This window comes from Pelmatolapia mariae, linkage group LG22 (assembly GCF_036321145.2).
Source record: "Pelmatolapia mariae isolate MD_Pm_ZW linkage group LG22, Pm_UMD_F_2, whole genome shotgun sequence".
NCBI classification, from domain to species: Eukaryota; Metazoa; Chordata; class Actinopteri; order Cichliformes; family Cichlidae; genus Pelmatolapia; species Pelmatolapia mariae.
In genome coordinates, this window is record NC_086245.2 from 25,551,462 (window position 1) to 25,568,593 (window position 17,132).

General features: G+C 39.1%; 4 non-coding genes across 4 annotated transcripts; 2 read left to right on the forward strand and 2 right to left on the reverse strand.

The window, feature by feature from the left end:
• Positions 1-4,264: 4,264 nt before the first annotated feature.
• trnah-gug (transfer RNA histidin (anticodon GUG)) lies at positions 4,265-4,336 on the reverse strand. Its single transcript has one exon. It is a non-coding gene; the product is annotated as a tRNA-His (tRNA).
• Positions 4,337-4,757: 421 nt separating this feature from the next.
• trnah-gug (transfer RNA histidin (anticodon GUG)) lies at positions 4,758-4,829 on the forward strand. The gene has a single exon. It is a non-coding gene; the product is annotated as a tRNA-His (tRNA).
• Positions 4,830-13,302: 8,473 nt separating this feature from the next.
• On the reverse strand, positions 13,303-13,374 carry trnah-gug (transfer RNA histidin (anticodon GUG)). Its single transcript has one exon. It is a non-coding gene; the product is annotated as a tRNA-His (tRNA).
• A 422-nt stretch (positions 13,375-13,796) lies between these two features.
• trnah-gug (transfer RNA histidin (anticodon GUG)) lies at positions 13,797-13,868 on the forward strand. The gene has a single exon. It is a non-coding gene; the product is annotated as a tRNA-His (tRNA).
• Positions 13,869-17,132: the final 3,264 nt, after the last annotated feature.

Here is a 17,132-nt window from a genome sequence, read left to right on the forward strand (position 1 = left end):
TCTTATCATAACACACATCTGGTTACATGGGGGAAACAAAACTCATTATCTAATAGAATATTGTTGTGTGAGGTGTGTGACTGGTGAATGAAAGTTTTGGGGATTTTGCATTTTATTTTGGTACCACTTTGAAACTGCCAATTAGTTTTGTTTTGATCTATAATTCAAGAGAGTATGCTTAGACAACTTCTAAAACAAGGCCTTCATATTTTTTGATTTTTAACAGTGCACTGAGATTTTGTTTGGCAATTTTCTCTTTTCAAGCAGGCCTGCAAGATCGGGATCGAAAGCGCTACACAACATGTTGAACAATCGCAAGTGAGTTTCTCCAAAAAATTTAAATGGGCTCGGGAGAAAGCCACTTATTTGGGACAATCAGAAAACAAGTCCCTGCCAAAAAGGATTCAGCGATGTAATCCAGTCTAAATTATTTTTCTTTTTTTGAAATGACGTCATTGCTGGCAGTAGAAACTTATTGCGTCACGAGAGGTTCTACTGTCAGCAAATAAAAAATGGGGACTGACTGGACTGACAAAAGCTTTGACTGACTTGACACCAGAATGCAAGATTGCACCTCCACCTTGACCTGACAAAAGGGTGGATGTATGTATGTATGTTTCTTTTTACAGGAGCAGAAAGATGACAGCAACAGGTTGCGTGACCTTTGGGGCATGCAGACTTAACCTTTAATCGCCACTTTCTGTGTCTTTGAATTTACCAGCGGTGTGTTTTCATGACCTTGTATTGTTTACAGTGCAGAGGTCACTGTGAGAAAGTGTGCATACAGATGCGCTGCGCTAACATCACTTTTTCACAGCAGAGGGCTAATCATATGATCCAATCACATGATTTACAGCAGGACACACCGCTGGCTAATGTTTTACCTTTTCTTAAGACAGGGCCTGGAGTGAAACTACTCCAGGGGGAATCCCTGGGAATTTTTAAGAGACAATGCACAACTTCATTGTGCATGTCTAATTGTGCTAAGCTGACATAGGGCAAAAGAGGGTTTTCCGTGGAAGCTTTCATTTTTAAATTACAGAGACCGTGACATGAGGGATATGGAAGGATTGACGCAGATACAGACCACGACCGGGAGAGAACGCTTCAACAGGACCAGTGAGAAGCAGGGATCATCTGCAGGACAGCAGACAAACGACAGTGGGCTACACCACTGGGCTTCCAAAGGATTGTCACGAGGAGATTTTAAACAGCAAAATCTTAAATAAAATGAAAGAGTTTTCTACGTTGACGTTGAGGAAGACAACTAAGGTGTACGACGTGCTCTGCCTTAAATCTACAGCCGCGTTGGAATGGAAATCGAGGGATGGAGAGAGCGTGCCAAGCTCCAAAGGTGACAGCACAGAGGGAGATCAGCGTTGGAATTACAACTCTGTAAATTGCACAGACACCAGGAGCCATGATCGGGAACTGAGAATGACCATCTAATGCTTTTTCACTTTGCCATGCAAAGTACTTTGACACTCTGGAAAAGACCTTTCCTCTGTATCATTGTTGTTGCCATTAGCATGTGAAAGCTTAGATTGGGGGGAAGTTTAAAGATGAACAAAGGGTGGTGGGAGACCAGTGAAGTTAGGATACACAGTGTGAAACTCCTTTAAGTGTAAAATAATGTTGATGTGATATACAGAATGTCGGGAAAGAAATTCTGGTTTTTAATGTGATTCTTGATTTGAGAATCAAAGGGTGGGATTGTATAGGAATTTCTTTCACTTATGTATTAATCACATTATTTTATTGTAATGCCTTGGTGCCACTGGATTTTAACATGTCTGACACCCATACTGTAAGACAAATGGTGGGGGTCTAGTTAGGAAGTTGGGGGAGGCAGACCACTTCACAGGAAGATTCTTTTGTCTCTGCAAGGACTCTGGGAAGGTGTGAAACAGCTGTGTACTGCCTTTTGTTCATGGAGAAAGTATTTAACTGAGAGACACACTACTCTCAGTGAGACTCTGCTGTCCCTGCCCCGCAGACATGCAGGCCCTCCACAAGCTTGTTTGTATGTCTTTGTGTGTTTGAATTAAAGAATGTTAGCTACCGCTCACCGCTCGTCTGCAGGCTTTATTTAAGTGGAAAAACTTCCACAACAGGGTTTTAAGCATTTTCTAAGGACAGCGCGAAAACAGTAAAGAAAGGAAAAAAAGCCACCTCTTTCCTATTGGTGGAAAAATGTACCATGTCGACCAATTTAAAAAAAAAAGTCAACACGTAGGATTTGGTTGTTTAGGAAGAGGGGAGAGTTTTGGGAGTGACGGTAACAGCAGCGAGACAGAGCGAGCGAGTGAGAGAGAGAGAGAGAGAGAGTTTTTAGATGTGGGAGATTTGTGACATTTAGTGCGGAGTGTATACTTAGTGTGTTGTGCTGTCTTGTGTAGCTGTTCTGTTGTGTAGTCGTTGTTTTGTTTTGTGTGTCAGTGAGGGCACTAATGAATGTCACTAAGGCACATTTGCAATGTAAACACTGTCACTAAGTAGAAAACCAGCGGAGTGATACACCTCCTGTTGTCAGGCCTGCAGGTTTATCCCTGTGCTGTTCTCCTCTGTCTTTTGGTGGACAAACTTATTTTTTACTGGCACACATCATTTGTGGGGCATCTTATTGCGACACCTGATTGTTCTCTCATTTTAGTTAGTAATATTTTTAAATGGTTGTACAAAATGAAAAAACGGCAGGTGTATTGGTTGCATTTTTAGACAAATAGTTGTATATGTTTACAAAATGTACAATTTATATTTGCTCAACATGTCTGTGGGTTTTTTACAGTAAAAAATACTACTAGGATTTTAAGTTCTTTGTGTGATTTCAGATCAGTAACACTAATGCAGTATGTCAGTGAAAAAAAACAACTAAATTCAGTGAGAAGAAAAGGATGATACCAAACAAGGCAAGGAGAAAAAAATAAAAAGAAACAATTTGAGGATGAAATGCAAACGTAGACTCAAAAGGAATCAAAAATGGGCAGTTGTATTTCAGACCTCAGTGGGTTTATCCAACAAATCATGAAAAATTAGGTTTAAATTTTTGTTCATGACAGTGTAGATTTCTGACATTTTGTGTAATTTAAGCTGTAACAATGTGATTGTTTTCTAACAAAAAACACTGTGAAACTTAAGTTAGACTTGTGTTTGTAAATGAACCACCCCATGTTGTGTAGTTCTCTGGAGTTTATACTTATTGGGCTACATATTTATTTATTATACAGGCTATACAGTACATAACATCAAAACTCACATGTTTTATGTAACTAAAGTGTGTAATTATGTGGACTACAGACAATAATTAAGTTATAGACTATATTTATATGAAAAACATGTATACTTACTGCATTTGAATCATTTTAACCATATGTAATCACCTGTATATGTGTTTGGGGGAAAAAAAGGCTTTGAATTTGCCACCCCATTTGATTTCTTTGCCACCCTAAGAAAATTTCTCTAGATCCGCCCCTGCGCGAACGTGCGTTGCAACTTCTTATCTGGTGCGCGTCTTTTATTTTGACAGCGAGTGCGCACCTGCGGACCACTTATGTGCACCCCTGAGTATAACAACATATTTACTGGAACACTTTTTTTTAGATTTCTGTAAATCTTGTGAATGTGATAACTCAAGAAAGAAACAACTAGGATTTTCCTCAACCTCGAGGTAAAAGTCAGAGGCCAAGTTTTCTGAAAATGTTCTCACGCGATAACTCGAGAATGAGGCAAAGTATACCTTTTAAACGGATACCTTCATCAGTGGTTTCCTCAGTTTCTGAACGCTTGATCAAAGAACAGGCGATGCCGCATGGCGGTAGAAGTATGAGCATAAAGTTTTTAAAAGAAAATAGAGATTTCATTTTGAATATCTGTTCTGCTGTCATCAGAATAATGATCATTGTTTCAATCATTATTCAACTGCACATATGTTTCATAAGCAGTTGGAGCAGGTGGACAATCAGTCAATCAGTGCAGCCTAAAGGCAGCAACTGCCAAATAATTCAGCAAAGCAAACACATGATCACATCTTACCACAAGAGGTCGGCAAAGGCATAAAAAGGCACAGTCTAATTAGTTCCCATAACTTAAAAAATGTTTGGAAACTCGTTGCCTCAAAAAACAGTACTGAGTACTCACTCTACATCCCGACTCAGTACTCAGGACGTAGAGTGAGAAGAGAACAAAAGACAAAAATGAAAACACACACAAACAACTAGTCACCACTTAAAGTGTGAAGCTCCCCAAAGTGAAATCACAACCACTCTGCCGTGACCCGGATTCGAACCGGGGTTGCTGCGGCCACAACGCAGAGTACTAACCACTATACGATCACGGCTGCTCAGAAAATGATCATCTGCAATCTTTATTGTGCCTTTTCCTTTATATCGATCTCAAACTCTGTGTCTACGATGCGCACATTTACGCACGTGGCACAGTAACAGTATCCGCATTAACTCTGGGACCTCGCGTGGTCTGACCGTAAATACATTTTGGTGCTCTTCTGCACATCGTACAGGTCAGCTGTTACACGCAGATTCAAGTGTTTACGGTGAAATAAGAAGAAAAAAAGAAAAAAAAAAAAAAGCAAGATCCAGACTCTAACTGGCAGTGAAAAGCACAACATGTTTGTAGTTCCAATGTTGATACGACCTAAACGTGTCAAACTTAAAATGTACAGTCCTGCTTAGTGGGTTTAAAATGGACTCGTGTGGATTGGAGGTGATTGACTACATGGACGTTCAGCCTGCAGCTGAGCAGCCGTGATCGTATAGTGGTTAGTACTCTGCGTTGTGGCCGCAGCAACCCCGGTTCGAATCCGGGTCACGGCATTGTGGTGAAGCTTTTAAAGCAAATACAGCAGATAAAGTGGAACAAGAATGAGGGTGAAATGTTGGTTCTCCTGTCTGAAATCTGCGAGAGAGATGAGAAAAAAACAGATACATGACGTTTGATATAATAATAAAACAGGTGAATTTAAGAAGTCAACTTGTAACCGGTGATCAGTGGGTAACAAAAAGGAACCGCACGCTGTGCACTATTTAGCTTATTTTGTTATTTCTGCAACGGCTTACTGAGTTAGGGAAAAACAGCACAAGAGTTCAGAAATTAACGATAAAAAAACTGCTTCCATAAAGTCGAAGGCATAAAGGCTTTGACTTCTTGATATGATTCATCAACGCTGGATCAATGACATTTTTACTCATGTGTTCCTACACAAAAGGTTGCACTACAAACCAAACATTGTCTTATATATTATACTAACATTTTTATTTGAATTAATACCTATTTGACTTTATTATATTTATTTTATTTGAGAAAATGTGGCATAACTTGATACAAATAGTTGTTTTTTATCTTAATTTTGAATTTTTAAAAATACTTTAACCCTTTTATTTTTTTTGGCTGTGTTATGTCTTTGTTGGAAATCTTCTGTTTAATCACATTTGTTTAAATTCAGTGTCTTTTACTGTGACATGTCATCCATACTCTGATGGATTTTGCCCACTTTCAACAACTTTGTGAATAAAAATGTACACACACAAAGTCTGGTCAAAGTGTTCGTCATTAACACGGTGCTGATCTCAGCTACCAGAAAGTCTTATCTGAAGCTGCTGTTTCATTATTAAATCTCAGGATCACCCTGTGTTTTTCACCAAGCTGGCAATGTTTCATATTAAATGCTTGTGATGCTCCTGCAGTATAACCAGGGGTGCACATAAGTGGTCCGCAGGTGCGTATTCGCTGTCAAAATAAAAGACGCGCACTAGATAAGAAGTTTGCTTACATAAGATTTTCTGGAGGTGGACAGACATTTGTTTAGAACTCTTAAAGATGTCGAAGAAGCAAGCTCCTTTAAGCAATTAGTTTGGTGTTCCTCCACCTCCAAAGAAATGTCAGAAGGAGTCCGAACCGCAAAAGAAGCGTGTATTCTCGGAAAAGTAGTTGCAGCAGGTTAGCTGGCTTCAAACAAATGATAAACGCGCAGAGATGTGGTGCAGAATATGCCGTGAAAATCCCACTCTAGCGGACAAAAACAGTCCCTTTTATATGTACGCAACGCAGGGGCGGATCTAGAAGGGTGGCATGGGGTGGCAAGTGCCATCCTAAAATGATCCCGTGCCACCCCAAGTGCCACCCCAGTCTTGCATATGACAGTGTTGTTTATTAAAATAAGATAGCATTAACAGTTTGAGCGTAGTTACAGTCAACAGTGAATATAAATGCTAAAACTGAATATATTGCAGAGTGTCCCGCCCCTCAACCGTTAACAAATGGTTCAGCCCATAGCAGGACCGGCTTTTTTCTTGTTTTCAGTAGCAAGCGATGCTTATGATTGTGCCAGAGCACATTTTGAACAACACAGGTGGTTGGTTGTTACAGTCTGGAAATGGAAGGAAGGTGAGTGTTATTAACCCTCCGTGGTCCACGGACACGCTGCACCTCTAAATCACATGACTAATTTAAGCTGACATAGCAACAAGCTGCAGCCACGCTGAGTCTCTATCTCAGCCCACACTGAAAGTTCAGACTTCAAAGTTTTTAAATTTTAATTACAGGCCAGTAAATCCAGAGTTATGATAATATATATAAGCCACGCTTTTTTCTAAATACTGTCGTCACGTTTTTGTGTGTGTGGGTTTTAAGCGTTTTCTAAGGACAGCGCGAAAACAGTAAAGAAAGGAAAAAAAGCCACCTCTTTCCTATTGGTGGAAAAATGTACCATGTCGACCAATTTAAAAAAAAAAGTCAACACGTAGGATATGGTTGTTTAGGAAGAGGGGAGAGTTTTGGGAGTGACGGTAACAGCAGCGAGACAGAGCGAGCGAGTGAGAGAGAGAGAGAGAGAGTTTTTAGATGTGGGAGATTTGTGACGTTTAGTGCGGAGTGTATACTTAGTGTGTTGTGCTGTCTTGTGTAGCTGTTCTGTTGTGTAGTCGTTGTTTTGTTTTGTGTGTCAGTGAGGGCACTAATGAATGTCACTAAGGCACATTTGCAATGTAAACACTGTCACTAAGTAGAAAACCAGCGGAGTGATACACCTCCTGTTGTCAGGCCTGCAGGTTTATCCCTGTGCTGTTCTCCTCTGTCTTTTGGTGGACAAACTTATTTTTTACTGGCACACATCATTTGTGGGGCATCTTATTGCGACACCTGATTGTTCTCTCATTTTAGTTAGTAATATTTTTAAATGGTTGTACAAAATGAAAAAACGGCAGGTGTATTGGCTGCATTTTTAGACAAATAGTTGTATATGTTTACAAAATGTACAATTTATATTTGCTCAACATGTCTGTGGGTTTTTTACAGTAAAAAATACTACTAGGATTTTAAGTTCTTTGTGTGATTTCAGATCAGTAACACTAATGCAGTATGTCAGTGAAAAAAAACAACTAAATTCAGTGAGAAGAAAAGGATGATACCAAACAAGGCAAGGAGAAAAAAATAAAAAGAAACAATTTGAGGATGAAATGCAAACGTAAACTCAAAAGGAATCAAAAATGGGCAGTTGTATTTCAGACCTCAGTGGGTTTATCCAACAAATCATGAAAAATTAGGTTTAAATTTTTGTTCATGACAGTGCAGATTTCTGACATTTTGTGTAATTTAAGCTGTAACAATGTGATTGTTTTCTAACAAAAAACACTGTGAAACTTAAGTTAGACTTGTGTTTGTAAATGAACCACCCCATGTTGTGTAGTTCTCTGGAGTTTATACTTATTGGGCTACATATTTATTTATTATACAGGCTATACAGTACATAACATCAAAACTCACATGTTTTATGTAACTAAAGTGTGTAATTATGTGGACTACAGACAATAATTAAGTTATAGACTATATTTATATGAAAAACATGTATACTTACTGCATTTGAATCATTTTAACCATATGTAATCACCTGCATATGTGTTTGGGGGAAAAAAAGGCTTTGAATTTGCCACCCCATTTGATTTCTTTGCCACCCTAAGAAAATTTCTCTAGATCCGCCCCTGCGCGAACGTGCGTTGCAACTTCTTATCTGGTGCGCGTCTTTTATTTTGACAGCGAGTGCGCACCTGCGGACCACTTATGTGCACCCCTGAGTATAACAACATATTTACTGGAACACTTTTTTAGATTTCTGTAAATCTTGTGAATGTGATAACTCAAGAAAGAAACAACTAGGATTTTCCTCAACCTCGAGGTAAAAGTCAGAGGCCAAGTTTTCTGAAAATGTTCTCACGCGATAACTCGAGAATGAGGCAAAGTATACCTTTTAAACGGATACCTTTATCAGTGGTTTCCTCAGTTTCTGAACGCTTGATCAAAGAACAGGCGATGCCGCATGGCGGTAGAAGTATGAGCATAAAGTTTTTAAAAGAAAATAGAGATTTCATTTTGAATATCTGTTCTGCTGTCATCAGAATAATGATCATTGTTTCAATCATTATTCAATTGCACATATGTTTCATAAGCAGTTGGAGCAGGTGGACAATCAGTCAATCAGTGCAGCCTAAAGGCAGCAACTGCCAAATAATTCAGCAAAGCAAACACATGATCACATCTTACCACAAGAGGTCGGCAAAGGCATAAAAAGGCACAGTCTAATTAGTTCCCATAACTTAAAAAATGTTTGGAAACTCGTTGCCTCAAAAAAACAGTACTGAGTACTCACTCTACATCCCGACTCAGTACTCAGGACGTAGAGTGAGAAGAGAACAAAAGAAAAAAATGAAAACACACACAAACAACTAGTCACCACTTAAAGTGTGAAGCTCCCCAAAGTGAAATCACAACCACTCTGCCGTGACCCGGATTCGAACCAGGGTTGCTGCGGCCACAACGCAGAGTACTAACCACTATACGATCACGGCTGCTCAGAAAATGATCATCTGCAATCTTTATTGTGTTTTTTTCCTTCATATCGATCTCAAACTCTGTGTCTAAGATGCGCACATTTACGCACGTGGCACAGTAACAGTATCCGCATTAACTCTGGGACCTCGCGTGGTCTGACCGTAAATACATTTTGGTGCTCTTCTGCACATCGTACAGGTCAGCTGTTACACGCAGATTCAAGTGTTTACGGTGAAATAAGAAGAAAAAAAGAAAAAAAAAAAGAAGCAAGATCCAGACTGTAACTGGCAGTGAAAAGCACAACATGTTTGTAGTTCCAATGTTGATACGACCTAAACGTGTCAAACTTAACATGTACAGTCCTGCTTAGTGGGTTTAAAATGGACTCGTGTGGATTGAAGGTGATTGACTACATGGACGTTCAGCCTGCAGCTGAGCAGCCGTGATCGTATAGTGGTTAGTACTCTGCGTTGTGGCCGCAGCAACCCCGGTTTGAATCCGGGTCACGGCATTGTGGTGAAGCTTTTAAAGCAAATACAGCAGATAAAGTGGAACAAGAATGAGGGTGAAATGTTGGTTCTCCTGTCTGAAATCTGCGAGAGAGTTGAGAAAAAAACAGATACATGACGTTTGATATAATAATAAAAACAGGTTAATTTAAGAAGTCAACTTGTAACCGGTGATCAGTGGGTAACAAAAAGGAACCGCACGCTGTGCACTATTTAGCTTATTTTGTTATTTCTGCAACGGCTTACTGAGTTAGGGAAAAACAGCAGAAGAGTTCAGAAATTAACGATAAAAAAACTGCTTCCATAAAGTCGAAGGCATAAAGGCTTTGACTTCTTGATATGATTCATCAACGCTGGATCAATGACATTTTTACTCATGTGTTCCTACACAAAAGGTGGCACTACAAACCAAACATTGTCTTATATATTATACTAACATTTTTATTTGAAATAATACCTATTTGACTTTATTGTATTTATTTTATTTGAGAAAATGTGGCATAACTTGATACAAATAGTTGTTTTTTATCTTCATTTTGAATTTTTAAAAATACTTTAACCCTTTTATTTTTTTTAGCTGTGTTATGTCTTTGTTGGAAATCTTCTGTTTAATCACATTTGTTTAAATTCAGTGTCTTTTACTGTGACATGTCATCCATACTCTGATGGATTTTGCCCACTTTCAACAACTTTGTGAATAAAAATGTACACACACAAAGTCTGGTCAAAGTGTTTGTCCTTAACACGGTGCTGATCTCAGCTACCAGAAAGTCTTATCTGAAGCTGCTGTTTCATTATTAAATCTCAGGATCACCCTGTGTTTTTCACCAAGCTGGCAATGTTTCATATTAAATGCTTGTGATGCTCCTGCAGTATAACCAGGGGTGCACATAAGTGGTCCGCAGGTGCGTATTCGCTGTCAAAATAAAAGACGCGCACTAGATAAGAAGTTTGCTTACATAAGATTTTCTGGAGGTGGACAGACATTTGTTTAGAACTCTTAAAGATGTCGAAGAAGCAAGCTCCTTTAAGCAATTAGTTTGGTGTTCCTCCACCTCCAAAGAAATGTCAGAAGGAGTCCGAACCGCAAAAGAAGCGCGTATTCTCGGAAAAGTAGTTGCAGCAGGTTAGCTGGCTTCAAACAAATGATAAACGCGCAGAGATGTGGTGCAGAATATGCCGTGAAAATCCCACTCTAGCGGACAAAAACAGTCCCTTTTATATGTACGCAACGCAGGGGCGGATCTAGAAGGGTGGCATGGGGTGGCAAGTGCCATCCTAAAATGATCCCGTGCCACCCCAAGTGCCACCCCAGTCTTGCATATGACAGTGTTGTTTATTAAAATAAGATAGCATTAACAGTTTGAGCGTAGTTACAGTCAACAGTGAATATAAATGCTAAAACTGAATATATTGCAGAGTGTCCCGCCCCTCAACCGTTAACAAATGGTTCAGCCCATAGCAGGACCGGCTTTTTTCTTGTTTTCAGTAGCAAGCCATGCTTATGATTGTGCCAGAGCACATTTTGAACAACACAGGTGGTCGGTTGTTACACTCTGGAAATGGAAGGAAGGTGAGTGTTATTAACCCTCCGTGGTCCACGGACACGCTGCACCTCTAAATCACATGACTAATTTAAGCTGACATAGCAACAAGCTGCAGCCACGCTGAGTCTCTATCTCAGCCCACACTGAAAGTTCAGACTTCAAAGTTTTTAAATTTTAATTACAGGCCAGTAAATCCAGAGTTATGATAATATATATAAGCCACGCTTTTTTCTAAATACTGTCGTCACGTTTTTGTGTGTGTGGGTTTTAAGCGTTTTCTAAGGACAGCGCGAAAACAGTAAAGAAAGGAAAAAAAGCCACCTCTTTCCTATTGGTGGAAAAATGTACCATGTCGACCAATTTAAAAAAAAAAGTCAACACGTAGGATATGGTTGTTTAGGAAGAGGGGAGAGTTTTGGGAGTGACGGTAACAGCAGCGAGACAGAGCGAGCGAGTGAGAGAGAGAGAGAGAGTTTTTAGATGTGGGAGATTTGTGACGTTTAGTGCGGAGTGTATACTTAGTGTGTTGTGCTGTCTTGTGTAGCTGTTCTGTTGTGTAGTCGTTGTTTTGTTTTGTGTGTCAGTGAGGGCACTAATGAATGTCACTAAGGCACATTTGCAATGTAAACACTGTCACTAAGTAGAAAACCAGCGGAGTGATACACCTCCTGTTGTCAGGCCTGCAGGTTTATCCCTGTGCTGTTCTCCTCTGTCTTTTGGTGGACAAACTTATTTTTTACTGGCACACATCATTTGTGGGGCATCTTATTGCGACACCTGATTGTTCTCTCATTTTAGTTAGTAATATTTTTAAATGGTTGTACAAAATGAAAAAACGGCAGGTGTATTGGCTGCATTTTTAGACAAATAGTTGTATATGTTTACAAAATGTACAATTTATATTTGCTCAAGATGTCTGTGGGTTTTTTACAGTAAAAAATACTACTAGGATTTTAAGTTCTTTGTGTGATTTCAGATCAGTAACACTAATGCAGTATGTCAGTGAAAAAAAACAACTAAATTCAGTGAGAAGAAAAGGATGATACCAAACAAGGCAAGGAGAAAAAAATAAAAAGAAACAATTTGAGGATGAAATACAAACGTAAACTCAAAAGGAATCAAAAATGGGCAGTTGTATTTCAGACCTCAGTGGGTTAATCCAACAAATCATGAAAAATTAGGTTTAAATTTTTGTTCATGACAGTGCAGATTTCTGACATTTTGTGTAATTTAAGCTGTAACAATGTGATTGTTTTCTAACAAAAAACACTGAAACTTAAGTTAGACTTGTGTTTGTAAATGAACCGCCCCATGTTGTGTAGTTCTCTGGAGTTTATACTTATTGGGCTACATATTTATTTATTATACAGGCTATACAGTACATAACATCAAAACTCACATGTTTTATGTAACTAAAGTGTGTAATTATGTGGACTACAGACAATAATTAAGTTATAGACTATATTTATATGAAAAACGTATATACTTACTGCATTTGAATCATTTTAACCATATGTAATCACCTGCATATGTGTTTGGGGGAAAAAAAGGCTTTGAATTTGCCACCCCATTTGATTTCTTTGCCACCCTAAGAAAATTTCTCTAGATCCGCCCCTGCGCGAACGTGCGTTGCAACTTCTTATCTGGTGCGCGTTTTTTATTTTGACAGCGAGTGCGCACCTGCGGACCACTTATGTGCACCCCTGAGTATAACAACATATTTACTGGAACACTTTTTTTTAGATTTCTGTAAATCTTGTGAATGTGATAACTCAAGAAAGAAACAACTAGGATTTTCCTCAACCTCGAGGTAAAAGTCAGAGGCCAAGTTTTCTGAAAATGTTCTCACGCGATAACTCGAGAATGAGGCAAAGTATACCTTTTAAACGGATACCTTCATCAGTGGTTTCCTCAGTTTCTGAACGCTTGATCAAAGAACAGGCGATGCCGCATGGCGGTAGAAGTATGAGCATAAAGTTTTTAAAAGAAAATAGAGATTTCATTTTGAATATCTGTTCTGCTGTCATCAGAATAATGATCATTGTTTCAATCATTATTGAATTGCACATATGTTTCATAAGCAGTTGGAGCAGGTGGACAATCAGTCAATCAGTGCAACCTAAAGGCAGCAACTGCCAAATAATTCAGCAAAGCAAACACATGATCACATCTTACCACAAGAGGTCGGTAAAGGCATAAAAAGGTACAGTCTAATTAGTTCCCATAACTTAAAAAATGTTTGGAAACTCGTTGCCTCAAAAAAACAGTACTGAGTACTCACTCTACATCCCGACTCAGTACTCAGGACGTAGAGTGAGAAGAGAACAAAAGACAAAAATGAAAACACACACAAACAACTAGTCACCACTTAAAGTGTGAAGCTCCCCAAAGTGAAATCACAACCACTCTGCCGTGACCCGGATTCGAACCGGGGTTGCTGCGGCCACAACGCAGAGTACTAACCACTATACGATCACGGCTGCTCAGAAAATGATCATCTGCAATCTTTATTGTGCCTTTTCCTTTATATCGATCTCAAACTCTGTGTCGACGATGCGCACATTTACGCACGTGGCACAGTAACAGTATCCGCATTAACTCTGGGACCTCGCGTGGTCTGACCGTAAATACATTTTGGTGCTCTTCTGCACATCGTACAGGTCAGCTGTTACACGCAGATTCAAGTGTTTACGGTGAAATAAGAAGAAAAAAAAAAAAAAAAAAAAAAAGCAAGATCCAGACTCTAACTGGCAGTGAAAAGCACAACATGTTTGTAGTTCCAATGTTGATACGACCTAAACGTGTCAAACTTAAAATGTACAGTCCTGCTTAGTGGGTTTAAAATGGACTCGTGTGGATTGGAGGTGATTGACTACATGGACGTTCAGCCTGCAGCTGAGCAGCCGTGATCGTATAGTGGTTAGTACTCTGCGTTGTGGCCGCAGCAACCCCGGTTCGAATCCGGGTCACGGCATTGTGGTGAAGCTTTTAAAGCAAATACAGCAGATAAAGTGGAACAAGAATGAGGGTGAAATGTTGGTTCTCCTGTCTGAAATCTGCGAGAGAGTTGAGAAAAAAACAGATACATGACGTTTGATATAATAATAAAAACAGGTTAATTTAAGAAGTCAACTTGTAACCGGTAATCAGTGGGTAACAAAAAGGAACCGCACGCTGTGCACTATTTAGCTTATTTTGTAATTTCTGCAACGGCTTACTGAGTTAGGGAAAAACAGCAGAAGAGTTCAGAAATTAACGATAAAAAAACTGCTTCCATAAAGTCGAAGGCATAAAGGCTTTGACTTCTTGATATGATTCATCAACGCTGGATCAATGACATTTTTACTCATGTGTTCCTACACAAAAGGTGGCACTACAAACCAAACATTGTCTTATTTATTGTAATGAACCGCTGATCTGTACCATAAGTCATCCTTGCGGGGGTTGTCGGAACTGTATGCGCAGTCGCACTAAGGACAGATGTGCTCAGAGGCATGCCCCGTAACGTGTATGAGCGGTCTGTCGTGCGGCAGGAATAAGTTGTACAAATTCCATGTAAGTTACGATAATACTTTGATAAGTATGATAAGTGTGTTTCTAATGTAAGGTATGTTGCTGCGTTTGTATTGTGAGCCATCTGAAAACCTTTTTGTTCTGTACTTACGTTACTTACATCCATGTGCTATTTTTTAGCACATGGAAGTTGTTTTTTATCTTCATTTTGAATTTTTAAAAACACTTAACCCTTTTATTTTTTTTGGCTGTGTTATGTCTTTGTTGGAAATCTTCTGTTTAATCACATTTGTTTAAATTCAGTGTCTTTTACTGTGACATGTCATCCATACTCTGATGGATTTTGCCCACTTTCAACAACTTTGTGAATAAAAATGTACACACACAAAGTCTGGTCAAAGTGTTCGTCCTTAACACGGTGCTGATCTCAGCTACCAGAAAGTCTTATCTGAAGCTGCTGTTTCATTATTAAATCTCAGGATCACCCTGTGTTTTTCACCAAGCTGGCAATGTTTCATATTAAATGCTTGTGATGCTCCTGCAGTATAACCAGGGGTGCACATAAGTGGTCCGCAGGTGCGTATTCGCTGTCAAAATAAAAGACGCGCACTAGATAAGAAGTTTGCTTACATAAGATTTTCTGGAGGTGGACAGACATTTGTTTAGAACTCTTAAAGATGTCGAAGAAGCAAGCTCCTTTAAGCAATTAGTTTGGTGTTCCTCCACCTCCAAAGAAATGTCAGAAGGAGTCCGAACCGCAAAAGAAGCGCGTATTCTCGGAAAAGTAGTTGCAGCAGGTTAGCTGGCTTCAAACAAATGATAAACGCGCAGAGATGTGGTGCAGAATATGCCGTGAAAATCCCACTCTAGCGGACAAAAACAGTCCCTTTTATATGTACGCAACGCAGGGGCGGATCTAGAAGGGTGGCATGGGGTGGCAAGTGCCACCCCAGTCTTGCATATGACAGTGTTGTTTATTAAAATAAGATAGCATTAACAGTTTGAGCGTAGTTACAGTCAACAGTGAATATAAATGCTAAAACTGAATATATTGCAGAGTGTCCCGCCCCTCAACCGTTAACAAATGGTTCAGCCCATAGCAGGAACGGCTTTTTTCTTGTTTTCAGTAGCAAGCCATGCTTATGATTGTGCCAGAGCACATTTTGAACAACACAGGTGGTCGGTTGTTACACTCTGGAAATGGAAGGAAGGTGAGTGTTATTAACCCTCCGTGGTCCACGGACACGCTGCACCTCTAAATCACATGACTAATTTAAGCTGACATAGCAACAAGCTGCAGCCACGCTGAGTCTCTATCTCAGCCCACACTGAAAGTTCAGACTTCAAAGTTTTTAAATTTTAATTACAGGCCAGTAAATCCAGAGTTATGATAATATATATAAGCCACGCTTTTTTCTAAATACTGTCGTCACGTTTTTGTGTGTGTGGGTTTTAAGCGTTTTCTAAGGACAGCGCGAAAACAGTAAAGAAAGGAAAAAAAGGCACCTCTTTCCTATTGGTGGAAAAATGTACCATGTCGACCAATTTAAAAAAAAAAGTCAACACGTAGGATTTGGTTGTTTAGGAAGAGGGGAGAGTTTTGGGAGTGACGGTAACAGCAGCGAGACAGAGCGAGCGAGTGAGAGAGAGAGAGAGAGAGTTTTTAGATGTGGGAGATTTGTGACGTTTAGTGCGGAGTGTATACTTAGTGTGTTGTGCTGTCTTGTGTAGCTGTTCTGTTGTGTAGTCGTTGTTTTGTTTTGTGTGTCAGTGAGGGCACTAATGAATGTCACTAAGGCACATTTGCAATGTAAACACTGTCACTAAGTAGAAAACCAGCGGAGTGATACACCTCCTGTTGTCAGGCCTGCAGGTTTATCCCTGTGCTGTTCTCCTCTGTCTTTTGGTGGACAAACTTATTTTTTACTGGCACACATCATTTGTGGGGCATCTTATTGCGACACCTGATTGTTCTCTCATTTTAGTTAGTAATATTTTTAAATGGTTGTACAAAATGAAAAAACGGCAGGTGTATTGGCTGCATTTTTAGACAAATAGTTGTATATGTTTACAAAATGTACAATTTATATTTGCTCAACATGTCTGTGGGTTTTTTACAGTAAAAAATACTACTAGGATTTTAAGTTCTTTGTGTGATTTCAGATCAGTAACACTAATGCAGTATGTCAGTGAAAAAAAACAACTAAATTCAGTGAGAAGAAAAGGATGATACCAAACAAGGCAAGGAGAAAAAAATAAAAAGAAACAATTTGAGGATGAAATGCAAACGTAAACTCAAAAGGAATCAAAAATGGGCAGTTGTATTTCAGACCTCAGTGGGTTTATCCAACAAATCATGAAAAATTAGGTTTAAATTTTTGTTCATGACAGTGCAGATTTCTGACATTTTGTGTAATTTAAGCTGTAACAATGTGATTGTTTTCTAACAAAAAACACTGAAACTTAAGTTAGACTTGTGTTTGTAAATGAACCGCCCCATGTTGTGTAGTTCTCTGGAGTTTATAGTTATTGGGCTACATATTTATTTATTATACAGGCTATACAGTACATAACATCAAAACTCACATGTTTTATGTAACTAAAGTGTGTAATTATGTGGACTACAGACAATAATTAAGTTATAGACTATATTTATATGAAAAACGTATATACTTACTGCATTTGAATCATTTTAACCATATGTAATCACCTGCATATGTGTTTG